Raw genomic sequence first — 17,982 nt, 5'->3', positions numbered from 1 at the left:
TCTGTGTTTTCTAGGTGCATCCTTTGCCCAGTGGCTGCAGTCTGTGCTCCGTGGATGCAGTCTATCCACAGTGATTGCAGTCTGTGCCCCATGGCTGCAGTCTGTGCCCCTCTGATCTGAGACTGCAGTCAATGTCCCGTGGCTGCATCCTGTGCCCTGCGGCTATAGCCTCTGCCTTGTGGCTGCAGTCGGAGCCCCGTGGCTGCAGTCGGAGCCCCCTAGCTGTAGTCAGTGCTCCCTACCTGCAGTCAGAGCCCCCCGGCTGCAGTCTGAACCCCCTGGCTGCAGCCTGAGCCCCACACTGGCAGCAGCCTTAGCACTGTGGCTGCTGCAGCCCGTGTCCTATGACTGCAATTTGTGCCCCATGGCTGCAGTATGTGCCCCTCTGTCCTGTGACTGTTGTCTATGTCCCGTGGCTGAAGCCTGGACCCGTGCTGCAGCTCGTGCCCCCTGGCTGCAGCCTGTGCCCCATGGATGCAGTCAGAGACCCCTGGCTGAAGTCAGAGTCCATATCTGCAGTCAGAAACCCTGACTGCAGCCTGAGTACCATGGCTGCCGTGAGTCTACACAGGCAGCATCCCGAGCACCCTGGCTGCAGCCCGTGCACTGTGGCTGCAGTGTGTACCCAGTGGGTGGAGTCAGAGCCCCATGGCTGCAACCCATGTCTGTGGCTGCAGCCCGGGTCCCAGGGTTTCAGCCCGTGCTCCATGGCCGCATTATTAATTAAATATTGCGTTTTAGTTCCGTAGCGGGTTGTGGGTTTATAGGGGAACAGGGTGGGAAGTATTTTAATTATAATTCATTTATTATTATTTTTTATCAATGAATATTTATTTATTTCATATTTTATTATTGTGGGAATTAATTTAGTATTAATTATTTATTAATTGGTTGTTAATTATTATTTAATTGGCAATGATGTGTAATTTCTTTAGGAGCAGGTTGTGGGTTGATAGGGGAGTAGGGTGGGAAGAAATTTAATTATTATAATTAATTTATTAATATTTTTTTATTAATTAATACCAAACCATGGCTCTGATCCTTTTGGACCTAAGCGCAGCATTCGACACTGTAGCTCATTCCACCCTGCTACAGTGTCTGAACGATGGAGGAGTCTCAGGGGCTGCGCTTGGGTGGATTCTGTCCTTCCTGACAGGCAGATGCTTTCAGGTCCGCCAGGGAGAGTGTTAATCTAGGGAGATTGGGTTGGGCCAGGGCGTGCCGCAGGGCTCGTCCCTGAGCCCGACTCTGTTTAATCTGTATGTCCCCCGCTGGCGGCCATAGTTGAAAGCTATGGACTTCGTCTGGTGTCCAACGCCAACGACACGCAGCTGGTCCTCTCCCTCTCACGCGCACCTGGTCTGATGGCGGACAATTTCAGAGTGTGCATGCAAGAACTGGCAACCTGGATGTCCGCCAACTGCCTGAAACTTAATGGCAGCAAGACCGAGGTGCTCGTGGTGGGGGGATGCCCATCTGTATGGACGTCGGCTTGGTGGCCACCCTGCCTAGGAGAGACACCTGTTCCCTGTCAGGAAGTAAGGAATCTTGGGGTGTGGTTGGACGTTGACCTGGCCTTTGGCCCCCAGATTGGCCGAGTGGTGGGGGTTTGCTTCGGAGTCCTAAGAACTCTGAGAAAAGGTCTTGGACTTCCTGCCCATTTCTGCTCGTTGGACGCTGGTGCATGCCTTAGTCACCTCACGCCTGGATTATGGCAATTTGCTGTATCTGGGGGCCACGGGAAAGGTTCTCAAGCGCCTCCAGGTGCTGCAAAATGCCGCCGCTCGCCTTATTCTGAGGCTTCCAAGAAGATCTGCCTCAAAGGCAGTGCTCCAGGCCTTGCACTGGCTTCCTGTTAGGAGCAGGGTGGAATTCAGGGCCCTTGCCACGTGTCACCGCATTCTGGGTGGCAAAGCCCCTGCCCCGCTACAGAGTCTGGTCACCAGGTATGACCCCACAAGGACTCTGCGCTCCTCCTGCACAGGTCTCCTGAAAGCGCGTATGGGGGGAAGGTCGTTTAGGTATCTGGTAGCGAAGCAGTGGAATGACCTTCCGGCAGAGTTACGTTTGGAGGCCTCAGAACCCATGTTTAGGAAAAAACTTAAGACTCATTTATTCAGACGGTAGACGGTTGTGCTGGCTGCCTGTACTGCTTACCCCACTTTTCATAGCGCGGGAACACGCCTGTAGGCGTAAACCAGGCGCTTTACAAATCTCCCTAATAATAATAATAATAATAATAATATTGACTTATTTTATATTGTTAAATGTGAGAGTTAATTTAGTATTATTTATTTATTAATTGGTTGTTAATTATTATTAATTATTTGGTAATTATGTTGATTGAGTTATTTTTTTATGAGCGGGTTGTGGGTTGTTTGGGGAGTATGGTGGGAAGTAATTTAATTTTAATACATTTATTAACATTTGTAATTTATTATTTAATTAATTTTAATGTATAGTGTTAATTATGTGAATTGATGTATTCATTATATATATATATTGCTTGTTAATGGTTATTAATTAATTATTCATTAATTGTGTCATGTTTTACAAAATTGGTGGTGGCATTTATAAGGGACTATGGTGGGAGGTAAATTTTTCTATAATTAATCAATTATTTATTCATTGATGCTAATTTATTAATTAAAATGAAAATATGCCAATTGTGTAATAAATTTGATGTGCGAGTTGTGGGGTTTATAGTGGTAAATGGTGTGAAGTAATTTCTTTGAAATTAATTAATGATTTGTTGTTTTTTTGTTTTGATTTGTTAATTGATATTAATTTATTATTGTAAAATTAGTTATGGAAATGGTGTAAATATTTTTAGGTGTGTGTTTTGGTGTTTATTGGGGTAGAGGGTGGAAAGTAATTTAGTTTAAATTAAGTAATCATTACTTGATCATTAATATTAATTTATTAATTGATAAATATTTTTGGTAATTGTTTATTTTTTATTTTGTTTGGGTATTTAGGTTCAATAGCTGTAGTTTGGTTTGTACATTATTTTTTACATTTTGAAATGTGTTTTATAATTATTAATATTTGTTTAATTGATAATTAATTGTGTTCATTATGGAGGTACACTTTTTGTTTAACTTAGATGTGTGTTGTAAAGTGTGTGGTGTTAGAGGGTAGGACAATAAATATTACATTAATGTAATTTTTAATTTATTGAATAAGATTATTTTCTTTTATACAATATTTATTATTAAATTGTTTAAATTAAAAAAAATTATATTTTTATGTCAGTTTTAGTTTTTACTGCCTTAAAATATTTTTATATGTTTTGTTAATTATTATATTTTTATATATGTTTTGTTTTTGTGTTTTTTATTATATTTTGTATTGTACTTGATATTTTGTTTGTTTTTAAATTTGAATTTTGTTCTGTGGGAATAGTATTTTTTACCATTCCGCTATCCAACACTTTCCCTACTGTTGCATTCGCAGGAATGGGAATAGTAATTTATACCCCTAAGCTATCCAACATTCCCTACTGTTGCACTCATTGGCGTGGGAATAGTGAATTAATACCGAATTGCTATCAAACACTTTCCCTACTGTTGCACTTATTGGGGTGGGAATAGTAATTTGCACCCCTCTGGTATCCAACACTTTCCCTACTGTTGCACTCCATGTAGTGAGAATAGTAATTTTATTCCCTTTGCCATCCAACACTTTCCCTACTGTTGCACTCGCTGTAGTGGGAAAAAGTAAATTATTTCCCTCCGCTATCCAACACTTCTCTACTGTTGCACTCCCTGGAGTTGGAATAGTAATGTTATCCCCATTGCTATCCAAAACGTTCCCTACTGTTGCATTCTTTGGAGTGGGAATAGTAATTTTTATCACTCCGCTATCCAAAACTTTCCATACTGTTCCACTTGCTGTGCTGGAGTGGGAATAGTAAATTATTCCCCTCCTCTATACAACACTTTATCTACTGCTGCACTTGCTGGAGTGGGAATAGTAAAATATTCCCCTCCGCTATCCAATACTTTCCCTACTGTTGCACTTGCTGGAGTGGGAATAGTAATTTGTTACCCTCCACTATCCAGCACTTTCCCTACTGTTGCACTCGCTGGATTGGGAATAGTAAATTATTCCCCTCTGCTATCCAACACTTTCCCTACTGTTGCACTTGCTGGAGTAGGACTAGTAAATTATTCCCCTCAGCTATCCAACATTTTCCCTACTGTTGCCCTCGCTGGAGTGGAAATAGTAATTTCTTACCTTCCGCTATCCAATACCTTCCCTACTGTTGAACTAAATGTAGTGTAAAATGTAGGTTTAAAAGATCTTACATATTTTAATATTTTAATTTATATTATAATTTTTTTAATGTTACAGGTGTATGTATAGATATATTTATCTTTGTTTTTTTATATATTTTCAACATTTTATAATTAGTTAAAAATATTTATTAATTATTTTTAAGTAAATATATATCTATATATTACATTTTATATATGTATATTGAATTTATTTTTGAATTACATTTATTATTTATAATTATTAATATTTACAAATAAATCTTAATTTTATTTTAAGTAAAATGTATTATTGGATTTATTTTATATTATTTATAACACACATGAAAAACCCAATATTTTGTGCTTCGATATTTTTAACAACAATATTTTTTTCTGATATTTTTGTACATTATGAAGATAGGAGGTCGATATTTTTGACAACGCTATTTATGTCTCTATATTTCTGTAGGTCGATATTAGTGTTGTCGATATTCTGTCAGTGATCCCCCTGGTCGCTGTCAGAGCCCCTTAGCTGCAGCCTGAGCACCGTGGCTGTAATCTGTTCCTAGTGACTGCAGCCTGTGCCCTGTGGCTGCAGTCATGAGCCCCATAACTGCAGTCTGTGCCCTGTGGCTGCAGTCTGTGCCCGTGGCTGCAGAAAAAGCCCTGTGGCTCCAGTCAGTCTCCCTTGACTGCAGTCTGTGCACCATGGCTGCAGTCTGATTGGCTGCAACTGGTGCACCATGGCTGCAGCCTGTGCCCCGTCGCTGCAGTCAAAGTAGTCTGACTGCAGTCAGAGATCTGTGGCTGCATTCTGTGCCCTGTGGCTGCATTCTGTGCCCGCTGCGGCAGTAAGAGCCCCGTGGCAGCAGCTGTGTCCTGTGGAAGCAGTCTGTGCCCAGTAACTGGAGTCTAAGCACTGAGGCTGCAGCCAGAGAACAGCAGTCAGGTGCACCGTGGCTGTAGTCTGTGCACAGTGGCTGCAGTCTGTACACTGTGGCGGCAGCCTGTGGCCCATGACCACAGCCGGTGCTCTTTGCAGACTGCAGTCTGAGCAATGTGGCTGCAGTCGGTGCACCGTGACTGCTGTCCATACACTGTGGCTACAGCTTGTACACCATGACTGCGCACTCTGTACACCGTGGCTGCACTCTGTACACTGTGACTGCAGTAAGCACCCTGTGGTTCCGGTTGGAGCCCCTTGACTGCAGTCAAAGCCCTGTGGCTGCAGTCTGTGCACGGTGCAGTCAGGACCGTGCACCGTGGCCGTAGTCCGTGCGCCGTGGTTGTAGCCTGAGCACCGGGCCTGCAGTCCGTGCACCGTAGTTCTAGCCTGAGCACAGTGGCTGCAGTCCGTGCTCCGAGGCTGTAGTCCGTGCACTGTGGCCTGAGCACCGTGGCTGCAGTCCGTGCACCGTGGCTGTAGCCTGAGCACCGTGCTTGCAGTCTGTGCACCGTGGCTGTAGCCTGAGCATAGTGGCTGCAGTCCGTGCACCGTGGCTGTAGCCTGAGCACCGTGGCTGCAGTCCGTGCACCGTGGCTGTAGACTGAGCACAGTGGCTGCAGCCCGTGCTCCGAGGCTGTAGCCTGAGCACAGTGGCTGCAGTCGCATGCTCCGAAGCTTGAATCCGTGCACCGTGGCTGTAGCGTGAGCACCGTGGCTGCAGTCCGTGCACCGTGGCTGTAGCGGGAGCACCGTGGCTGCAGTCCGTGCACCGTGGCTGTAGCCTGAGCACCGTGCCTGCAGTCCGTGCACCGTGGCTGTAGTCTGAGCACCGTGGCTGCTGTCCGTGCTCCGAGGCTGTAGCCTGAGCACCGTGGCTGCATTCCGTGCTCCGAGGCTGTAGCCTGAGCACCGTGCCTGCAGTCCGTGCACCGTGGCTCTAACCTGAGCACAGTGGCTGCAGTACGTGCTCCGAGGCTGTAGTCCGTGCACCGTGGCTGTAGCCTGAGCACCGTGGCTGCAGTCCGTGCACCGTGGCTGTAGCCTGAGCACCGTGGCTGCAGTCCGTGCACCGTGGCTGTAGCCTGAGCACCGTGCTTGCAGCCTGTGCACCGTGGCTGTAGCCTGAGCATAGAGGCTGCAGTCCGTGCACCGTGGCTGTAGCCTGAGCACCGTGGCTGCAATCCGTGCTCCGAGGCTGTAGCCTGAGCACCGTGGCTGTAGCCTGAGCACCGTGGCTGTAGCCTGAGCACCGTGGCTGCAGTCCGTGCACCGTGGCTGCAGTCCGTGCACCGTGGCTGCAGTCCGTGCACCGTGGCTGTAGTCTGGCACCGTGGCTGCAGTCCGTGCACCGTGGCTGTAGCCTGAGCTCCGTGGCTGCAGTCCGTGCTCCGAGGTTGTAGTCCGTGTACCGTGGCTGTAGTCTGAGCACCGTGGCTGTAGCCTGAGCACAGTGCCTGCAGTCCGTGCACCGTGGCTGTAGCCTGAGCTCCGTGGCTGCAGCCCGTGCTCCGAGGCTGTAGTCCGTGCACCGTGGCTGCAGTTCATGTTCCCCTGTAGCAGTCTGTGCATACCCACTTGATACCAGTTAATATTTCATGCGCCTCCCCTTCACACGGCTGCTCTGGTAATTAAGATGGCTCCGGTGCTGTAGTGTAAGGTGACCCCAGCCCTGGGGCTAGGAAGGGGAAGTTGAGCCCGCGGATTATGTGCACTCCTAGTCCGGCACGCCGGCACCTGCCCGGCCTGCGTCCATGGCCTGGCACTCTGAGGTTTGTGAATTCAGAACACAGCACAAAAGGATCTCCGCTCGATTCAAACCCCACCCTTATCCGGTGCCTCTTTATTATCTGCGTATTCGGCTTATTTCCCTTCTCTCCTCCCTCTTACCGTACCAGAGCCACGGCAAGACTGCCTGTCCCTCGTACACAGGAGAGATGTAGGCCTCTCTCCAATGCCTCCTCTCCTACCGTAGAATATCTTAAGAGCCTCTTGGAAATAAACCACTTCTGGAGTCGAGCTTTCAACCTGCCAGGACCATGGACTTTGCAGCTGTATCTGCGTTAAGATGCGCTTTCACAAGGGGTGGGTGGTGGCGCAGTGATCCTCGTGCTCTGCGCCTCTTTCGTGCTGTCATCATGGAGCTGCAGGCCTCTTTGGAGAGGACGTTTTTTGTCTCAAGAACTGGTCCCATCCATGCCCGGTTCCTGGAATTTTCATTTGGGTGGGCCAAGGGTGCATTCGGGTGGGCTCGATTTGTCGCATAAATGTCTAGGCAGGCCTGCTTCAGGGCCCTGCTTTATCTCTTCTTAGTCTTACAAGGCCCAGTAAAACGCACTCTTTCCCAAATCTCTTTCTAAATGTGATTACTCTCAAAAAGTGTTTTTTCCATGTAATGTCCCTTTGATGGGAAGAGGAGGTTTCTGAGGTGGGAGTATCAGGCAAGTGACACTTCTTAGGCTCCCTCTGTGCGAGCCTTCAGGGAGAAGCCCTCTTCATTACTATCTCCACCTGACCACGGACTCTGCAACGCACTCCCTTACAGGCTTGATTATCCACTGTTCCTCTCCAGTGCACCTTATCTCACAGATAACCTTGGGCCCCAGCCCCATATCAGGCACCATCGGGCTCCACTTTCGTTTTTACCGGTCAAAAACATTAGTAAAATCCCCTTCAAGAAATTAAAACATTGAATATTGTAGTAAATATAATTAGCACGCACTTTAAAGTATGTTCCACAGTAGCCCTTATGACCCGACTGCTAATTAAATAAACAAAAACAGAAAGGCCGGCTTTAGCGCTGATGCCAAAGTCTTTTTTAGCGCTGCACCAATAACCTCTTTCTCCGTAAATACCTTTACTCCCACCTTCCAACAGTGCCCCTCATCTCCCAATGGCCCCCACTATTGACCTCCTCCTCGGATTCCCTCACAGCCACACGTCACAAGTGCACCTCATCTCCCTTAGCCCCTCCCCCTATTGACCTCCTCCTCGGATTCCCTCACTGCCACCCTCCACCAGTGCCCCTCATCTCTCTGTAGCCCCTCCCCCTCATGACCTCCTCTTCAGACTCCCTCACTACGACCCTCCAACCGTGCCCCTCATCTCTACTGCCGTAACACCCTCCTCTATTGAACTCCTCATCGGACTCCCTCAATACCACCCTCCACCAGTGCCCTTCATCTCTCCATAACTCCCACCTCCACCCCATGACCTCTTCCTCGGATTCCCTCACTACCACCCTCCACCAGTGCCCTCATCGCTCCATAGCCCCTTCCTCTACCTCCTCCTCGGATTCCCTCACTGTCACCCTCCAACAGTGCCCCTCATCCCTCCGTAGCCCCTCCCACTACCGCCTCCTCGGATTCCCTCACTGCCACCCTCCAACATTGCCCCTTATCTTTACGTAGCCCCTCTATCATATGCATTTCATTTGTTGTATAGCGCTACTCATATCAGTGTAGGGTGTGTCAGTACTTTACACAACGCATACATTATACAGAGACAATGAATCATACAAGTATGTAAATCAGTCTATAGGGAATGTCATATAAGCCAAAGAGGATTACAAGGTGTATGAATCACATGTCATCCATACTGGTTGGCAGGATATTTTAAGAGGGTTTGGTCTGGGGAAACACAACCTTAGGATTTAAAGAGTATTCCATGGGGGTCAGCTTTACTGATAAAAATGTATATCTGCATAACATACTCATTTTAGCAACATTAGAATAATGAAAGACTGTGGAAGTTCCAACTAAATCACAAAACAAAAAAAGCGAAGTTCTAACTATACCATTCATGTTTGTATGCAGCTCTTTGATGACAGTTCATTGGTTACTGTCCTATGTTAGGATTGTAACTTCTGAACTGCAAGTAACACAAGGGTTCGAGGCATGTGGGCTGCTGAATTTATATCTATGCATAGATCGCCGCCTAGTGTTGGGTCCGGATGATTGCACATTGTTGTCCTAGAAGAGTCTTCGAAGTATCATGAGATAGGTGGCTCCTCCCCTGGACTACAGTGCGCATGGGCATCCCCTCCATGCTCAGACTGCTTTTTTCCGCCATTGGGTTCGGATGTACTTCTTAACTCAAGTTTGGTATATATATTAGTTACTCTTTTTCCAGGCCAAAAGTCCTTAGGGGCGTCGGTATTGTCTTTCGTTCGGTGCCTTTTACCTTTCCAGTTCTTCAACTGGACTTCGGAAGACTTTTCGGCCTTTCGACACCAAAGGCCCTCGACGATCTACGATGGAACGGAGCCCATTCAAGCGCTGCCCCGTCTGCAACTCTAAATATCCACACATCGATGTGCACCCGGTGTGTAACAAATGTCTCTCACCGGACCACGATGAAGACATCTGTATGGCCTGTTCAAAATTCAGGTCGAAGAAAACTCTCCGTCTTCGACGCGCTGCACGACAGTCGGCACGAGAATCGGCACCGGACCCGGAGAACATCTTCGGTGGTGACGACGAAGAACATGTACATGAAGAGGATCCAGAGCACTCGGATCCTGCGTCTGAGCCAGACTCCACCTACAACGAGGACGAGAAAGAACTCTACGTCCATGATGAAAACATCGTCGAGGTAGGGGACGACGTACAACCTATCGGAGCTGTTGATGACGACTCAAGCGAGGAGCTAGGCCCAACCGCAGTAGCGGGGCCTCATAAAGACTCTTCCACGGCTCAGGTCGAGGCATCGCCGGAAGGCCTTAGCCAAGATCTTCAACACCGTTCTCTAGTCCTGCTTCAAGGCCCGACTAAGAACATTCCAAAAGAGCCATCGGTCGATCGGCCTCACTCAGTGGACAAACCGAAACCAAAACCAAAACCAAAACCAAAAGACAATAAATCGAATCCGACACTGGTTAAAAAACCCGTAGACTCGACGACTTCGGAACATTCCAAGTCGAAACGTACGTTAGGACCCTCGGGGTCGAAAGGGGGCGTCGAACCGAAGATAGGATCGACTACGCCTGTGTCTGCAGTGAAAAACGTAACGCTCCCGTCGACGTCGACTGCCGGCTCCAAAGATGGCGGCTCTTCCGAAGGACTTGAGGCCCAAAAGACCATCGATCCGAAGACGAAGAAGCCACTGTTGGTCAAGGCCTTCGACCCGAAGACGAATGCGCCGAAGACCAAGGGCGCTCCTGCACCGCAGCAACGGCTCGAATCGATGCACGGCCTCAAACGTACTGAACTGTCGAAGTCGGTCGAATCGAAAACACCGACGCCATCGAAGAAAGTCAGTCCGTCGCCAATGCTTACGGCGCCAATGAAGTTCGGACTACCCCCTACAGCACGGCCTAAACAGGTTCTACATACACAGGCTACCGACTCTTCCAAGTCGACGTCGGTTGCCGCAACCACTCAGCCTCGGTCGGACGGCGTTGTTTTCTAGCCACCGTCCCATGACAACCAGTCCAAACTCTACATCGACTCCGAATCGGGTCGACTCACCATTTACAAGCGGAAAATCAGGCCTGAAACGCCTATGGAACATTATAGGATACCGCTAAAGAAAAAGAGAGACTTTACCACCTCTCCTGTTCTTTTTGAGCCCATGCAATCATATGATCAGGACTATACCTACTCTCCCACAAATTTCACTGAGAATGTGGAAGAAGGGGACAATGAGGACCAGTTTAACTATCCCATAGATACTGATCAAGTTGAGTCCCAGCCGTGGGCTGACACTGTGGACCCTGCTGAGCCACACACCACCCCTGATACTCTTTCATATGCTATTAAGCCTTCGCCTACTGAAGATACTGTTGCGTTCAATGCACTGATTGAGAGGGCGGCACATAACCATGACGTAGATATGCAAGCTGACCCGGTGGAGGAAGACTTTCTTTTTGATACGTTCTCCACTTCAGAAAGGTCTATAAAAACTCTGCCTATGCTCAAAGGTGTGCTCAAACATGCAAATGACATTTTTAAAGAGCCCACTAAAGCAAGGGTGGTGAACCCAAGGATTTAGAGGAAGTACCGGCCTGCGCCTGTGGATCCTACCTACATCAGGGGACAACTCCCACTGGACTCCTTAGTAGTGGCTAATGCTCGCAAAAGAGCGAACTCTTAGACCACGGGTGATGCTCCTCCTCCGGACAAAGAGTCCAAGATCTTAGAGGCCTCTGGAAAACGTGTGGCAGCTCAAGCTGCTAATATTTGGAGAATCTCCAATACCCAGGCCCTGTTAGCCAGATATGACAGGGCACACTATGACACGTTAGAGCAGTTACTGCAACACCTGCCAGATGCTTATAAGGAAGGGACAGAAATGCTTATACAAGAAGGGAAGTTAATCTCCAACGCGTCCATTAAGTGCGCGTTGGATGCAGCCGACACAGCAGCTAGGGCCATAAGCACTAGCGTTATGCTCAGGAGGCATGCCTGGCTCCGCATCTCTGGATTTAAATCGGAGATCCAAACTACCCTGCTCAATCAGCCAGTAAACCCTGACTTCCTGTTAGGTCCGGAGGTAGACACCACTCTTGAAAAGATTAAAAAGGACACTGAAACTGCGAAATCCATGGGAGCTCTGCAGTCTCAGCAGTTCAGGGGCGGTTCCTTTCGTCGCTCCGGTAACAGGGGAGTCTCAAGAGGACAAGCGCCGCAACAAGCCCAGTACACCAAAGGGGGCACACAAACCACCTATAACGAGAACAATTGGGGTGGATACCGTGGGAACAGCAGCAATGGCAGAGGACGTGGAAATAATAACACCAGGTCCTCCACCATTAACAAGCAGTGACGTCTTGTCACTGCCCCCCGACCATATAACACCGGTCGGGGGGAGACTCCAGCAGTTCCTGCCAGTCTGGGAAAGCATTACCACGGACAGGTGGGTGAGACAACTTATACAACACGGTTATTGTCTAGAACTGACCTCCACCCCGCCCAACATACCCCCAAGGCACCGTCCTATGTCCGCCGAGCACATGCACTTATTGCAGCAGGAAGTCATATCCATGCTGCAAAAGGGTGCCATAGAACTAGTGCCTCTAGAACAGCAGGGTACAGGGGTGTACTCACTGTACTTCTTAATCCCAAAGAAAGACGGGTCTCTGCGGCCCATTCTAGACCTCAGACCTCTAAACCAATGCATCCTGTCAGAACACTTTCACATGCTAACGTTACAGCAAGTTCTGCCGTTGCTCAGTCAAGGAGATTTCCTAGCAACATTAGATCTAAAGGATACCTACTTCCACATTCACATTCACCCCAGTCACAGAAAGTATCTCAGGTTCACCATCAACAACCAGCATTACCAGTTCAAAGTACTGCCTTTCGGGGTCACTACAGCCCCCAGAGTGTTTACAAAGTGCTTAGTGACAGTTGCCGCGCATCTTTGGCGGCAATACATCCATGTCTATCCGTATCTCGATGACTGGCTTGTACAGGCAAAGTCAGCCCAGCAGTGTGCCGACCACATGTCCCGCACAATTCACCTCCTACACAGTCTGGGCTTTTCGCTCAATTACCAAAAGTCCCATCTTCAACCCGCACATGTTCAGCAGTACCTAGGCGCGGAAATAAACACGCTCGCTGCCACAGCGCAACCAAACTCAGCAAGAGTCAACAGCATGCGAGTGCTCATTCAAAAATTCAGGCCACAACACTCACTCCCAGCGCAGGTGTTCATGCAACTAATAGGCATGATGGCCTCCTGCATCTTTATAGTCCCCCACGCGAGGCTACACATGCGTCCGCTTCAGGAATGCTTGGCGCGCCAGTGGAACCAGGCTCATGGACAGCTGAAAGACCTAGTGTTGGTAACCGGTCGTGCATACAACTCTGTGCATTGGTGGAGCACACAAAACCTTTGCAAGGGACGACCGTTCCAAGAGCCTGTGCCACAGATAGTACTGACAACAGACGCATCTCTCCAAGGCTGGGGGGCGCATGTCCTCCACTATACAGTGCAGGGACTATGGACACAGCAACAGCAAAAGATGCACATCAACCAATTGGAACTGATGGCAATCTTCATGGCAATGAAGGCATTCAAGTTGCATCTCTGCAACAAAGTCGTGTTGATCCGGACGGACAACATGACTGCCATGTATTACATCCAGAAGCGAGGGAGGGACACACTCACCACAATTGTCACACCTAGCGCAGTGCATGTGGAGGTGGGCCATTCAAAGGAACATGTTCCTCATGGCGGAACACCTCCCGGGCAAGGATAACCAGATGGCGGATCTGCTCAGCAGACACAGCCACCAAATGCACGAGTGGGAGATACATCCCTCAGTGCTCCAGCCCTATTTCCAGCAGTGGGGTCATCCAGAGATAGACCTCTTCGCCACACACGAAAACGCAAAATGCAGCGCCTTCGCCGCCAGGTTCCCACACCCGCAGTCTCAGGGCAATGCGATATGGATGAACTGGTCGAACAAATTTGCGTACGCCTTTCCTCCAGCACCACTCATACCGCTAGTGGCACGCAAACTTAGGCAACACTCCATGACTCCATCAGTAGGGGACTGCCTACGAAACATGTAGACCAGGTTGTAGCGATCGGCTCAACCCCAAAACCCCCTTCTTAACGTCCCCAGCTAGAGAAGTGAATAAATTGTTTTTTTCTACTAGCCAGAGGATTTTTAATTTTTGTACTCACACACATTGTTAGGTCCCTACACTTTCACTGACACCACCCACCTTGCACCATCACATAGTCCTGTCACCACTTCAGTGCTCCCGCGTAGTCGGTCAGGTCGTAGCACGCCCCGCCCCGTAGAGGGAAGACCCCAATGATGAAGCATGACACTACTGGATTTTTTTAGTGTGTGAGGGGTATTTTAAAAAGCACATAGCGCTCTCATCTTTACCACCCTAAGAGAGAGTATTTTCACTATATTTTCATCACTGTAAAACCAACAAATAAAATATATGTCCACACATTGATAGAATCTTTTTGTTTATGTATAACACTCCATGACGCTCATCCCGGTTGCTCCAACGTGGGCGAGACAGGCATGGTACACCACGTTCCTAGAACTTTCCGTGGTTCCCCACCAACGCCTAAAACTCACACCCAGTCTCCTCACTCAGAGCCACGGAGACATTCAGCACCCAGATCCGCAGCAGTTGAGCCTTGCAATATGGCTCCTGAGGTCATAGAGTTTGGCTACCTCCATCTGCCTCCTAACTGTATGGACATCATAAAGGAAGCTAGGCGTCCCACCACCAGGGCCTGCTACGCGGCAAAATGGAAGCGTTTTGTTATCTATTGCTCCAACAATAACATAAATCCACTTGATGCTTCCACGCAAAACATCATATGCTATTTGCTGCACCTGTACAGGTGTAACCTAGCGTATAGTTCCATCAGGATATATTTAGCGGCAATGGCGGCTTATCTTCAAAATAGACAGCACCTATCCCTTGTCAGAGTGCCAGCCATTAAAGCATTTATGGAGGGACTAAAAAGGGTCATTCCTCCAAGACACCCGCCTTCGCCGATTTGGAACCTCAACATAGTCCTGAGCAGGCTCATGGGCCCACCATTTGAACCTCTCCACTCTTGTGAAATGCAATTTCTCACATGGAAAGTGGCTTTTCTGGTCGCAATTACGTCACTACGACGAGTTAGTGAGCTGCAAGCCCTCACTATTCAGGAACCCTTCATTCAAATTCATGCTAATAGGGTTGTGCTGCGCACCAACCCCAAGTTTATGCCCAAGGTAGTTTCACAGTTCCACATTAACCAAACTATCGAACTACCTGTATTCTTCCCAAATCCTGATTCAGTGGCAGACAGAGCACTACACACACTTGATGTTAAAAAGGCTCTTCTGTATTACATAGACAGAACTAAAGACTTCAGGATAACTAAACAACTATTCGTTGCCTTCTCTCCTCAACACAAAGGCAATCCAATTTCTAAATCAGGTATAGCCAGATGGATTGTTAAGTGCATCCAGATCTGTTATCAAAAGGCTAAACGCACGTTAACAGTTCCCCCAAGAGCGCATTCCACACGCAAAATAGGGGCATCCATGGCTTTCCTAGGTAACATTCCTCTAGAGGACATATGTAGAGCAGCTACATGGACCACCATACACACATTCACCAAACACTACTGCGTGGATGTACACTCAAAACAGCAAGCTGCTGTAGGTCAGGCTGTTCTCAGAACTCTCTTTCAGACTGCTGCAGCTGGCACGGGCAACCGCCAATAAGGAGGGTACTGCTATTTATTCTATGCATAGATATAAATTCAGCAGCCCACATGCCTCGAACGGAATATGCTACTTACCAGTATTCATCTGTTCTTGGCATGTAGGGCTGCTGACATTTATATCGCCCGCCCTCCTCCCCGGTGCCTGTCGCAGCTGTAGCATTCACACTCATTCTAACGCATGGTCATCACTTACTATACCACACTCCATCTCTGCCACAATGGCGAAAAACAATCTGAGCATGGAGGGGATGCCCATGCGCACTGTAGTCCAGGGGAGGAGCCACCTATCTCGTGATACTTCGAAGACTCTTCCAGGACAACAATGTGCAATCATCCGGACCCAACACTAGGCGGCGATCTATGCATAGATATAAATGTCAGCAGCCCTACATGCCAAGAACAGATGCATACTGGTAAGTAGCATATTCCATCTCTGTGACAAAGGCAGCAACCCACTGAACTATCCAGGGCTTTAAGTGGGCCTGGTCTCCCTGGGTCTGAGCTCTGGCGTTTTTTTTAAGGGGGTCTCGAAACGGCTCTCTATCGGGCTCTGTTTTGTGCGCTGGTCACAGGTAGTCCGTTTTTTTCCGAACTGCAGTGAAAGCAGTCTGCTGTCACTGCAGTCCGGAAAAAAGTGCCAGGGCACAAAACAGAGCCAGATAGAGACTCGTTTTGAGACAGCAGGCACATCGTTGTACCCTGCTGACACTACTCACAAGTGGAAAGTTACAACATGACGCCATGCCAGGTGAGCGTTGTAGGGGGAAGGGAAATCCTTTAAAGAGAGTCATTTTCTCTCTGGTTTTCCCTTCTCTTTTTGAAACTCAGGAGCAGCAACATTGTTGTGATGTCACCAGTGCTTTAAGTGGAAGCGTTTGCAATATTATATACAAGCCATAGTTGCTGCTATTTATCTTATGCAACTCACAACCATTGACAAAGCCAATAGTCCTGACTTGTAGGTATGATGTTACTTGTTGTATCATATACCTGGATGCAATGACAGAAACAGCAAAATAGAAGTTGGGCTGCACACTGCTAAACACAGAATTTTAACGTACTGTTTTTAAGCCACGTCCTCAATTACATTGGCCACACCCCTTTGAGAGACCCCTCAGTTTTTTCATCCCACTTAAAGCCCTGGAGCTATCCACATAAAATACAGTTCATCAGCATTTAAAAACTACTAACAGACAAATGATTGCTCTCCAGCAGGATCATTAATCACCAGCGTTATCTGGGCATTTTGTATTATTATTGTTGTTCTGCATCGGCCATGATAACGATAAAAACTGTTTAAATGAAACACACACGAAGTATGTGTCCTGCTGGGCCTGTGCAGATGTTAAAAAGAAAAAAATGTAGTAACACATTCTTTTACCTACTACATTAGCCAAACTGTGTGTCACAGCCTTATGTGATAAGCCACTGCAGGGGTCAGGAAAGGTGAATAGAAATAAACAAACTTCTTTTCACCTGTGCTCCATAGAAAAAGAAAAATCAATGCAGCAGGGCAGTAGGCAAAGGTTACCAAAGATTACCATTGTCAAAGAAAGGATTTGTCGCCTTTCGCTATGCAGAGATGAAGGGGTGAAAAATAAACAAAGCCTTGTTAACATGTACATGGTCTTGTAAAGACCTGTTAAGTACTCGGGGGCGGATGCGATCATCTCTAAAACTGTCTCTGTGTGTGCGCCCGGGAGCTTTCTCGGCCCGGCTGACACATCACAAGACGGAGGAGGGTTGAAGCACTTTGATCCCAAAGGCGTTGCGCGCCTACCTTCAAGCCCTCACTGCGAGGGCCAAGGATCCTCTTTGGGTGGGCCAGGCTCATGTTTGGGTGGGCCTGGCCCACCCGCTAGAACCGGGCCTGGTCCCATCGCGTAGCTCTTCCTCCTTTCAATTCTGCGCCTGAGGCCTGGACCTCAGTTGGGTACCGGAGATCTCGGGTTCTATTCTGTTCATGAGGTTTTCTAAAGCACCTGGCTACCTTAAAGGTTCTCCCAGTGCTAATCCAACAGCAGGAGATCCGGATTAGTTCAGGAAGGTTTTTAGCAGTTGCCTAAATTTAGGGTCGGACTCAGAGCTTTGGGGTTCAAGAACTGAAAGGAACTTCCTCCCCCCCTAGTTCTCTTTATCCCAGCTACTGTAAAGAGCTGTGGGCTGGTAGAGCGCAGTGTTCTGGCGGTGTTATCGGGTGGAAGTCTTTGAATTAACATCGGGCCCATTGCTCGATGAGCTAAGCAGAGTGCTTTGAAATGGATTATTTTACTCACTGGTAGCCAATGCAGGCTTGCTGGTGCAGAAGCAGTGGACTGTTATTGGGTGATTATTTTTTTTTGAAGACCTTTATTTAGCAGATCACATTATACAAATTTCCGCCTACAACCCAGCGGCCCGGCAAAACTATCAAAGCTGTGTTATTACCATAGCATGAAGACACAGCCCCTGTGCCGTCAACCCGGGGGTACGGCGGCGTTGTAAAGTGTATGTGCATGAGATCGTGAGGTATAAGGCAGGATAATGAAGGTCCAATTTTATAGTTTAGTGCATAGGATAAGGTCCACAGTTTTGTAAATT

General features: G+C 48.0%; 1 protein-coding gene across 1 annotated transcript in view; it reads left to right on the top strand.

Moving 5' to 3' along the window:
* The window catches only part of ADAM11 (ADAM metallopeptidase domain 11), a 381,539-nt gene that overhangs the window by 88,602 nt on the left and 274,955 nt on the right, over positions 1-17,982 (top strand). The gene's annotated exons all lie outside the window — the stretch shown is intronic.

This window comes from Lissotriton helveticus, chromosome 5_1 (genome assembly GCF_964261635.1).
Source record: "Lissotriton helveticus chromosome 5_1, aLisHel1.1, whole genome shotgun sequence".
Taxonomy (NCBI): Eukaryota; Metazoa; Chordata; class Amphibia; order Caudata; family Salamandridae; genus Lissotriton; species Lissotriton helveticus.
The sequence above is the reverse complement of the archived record's forward strand: the minus strand, read 5'-3'. Positions and strand labels throughout refer to the sequence as shown.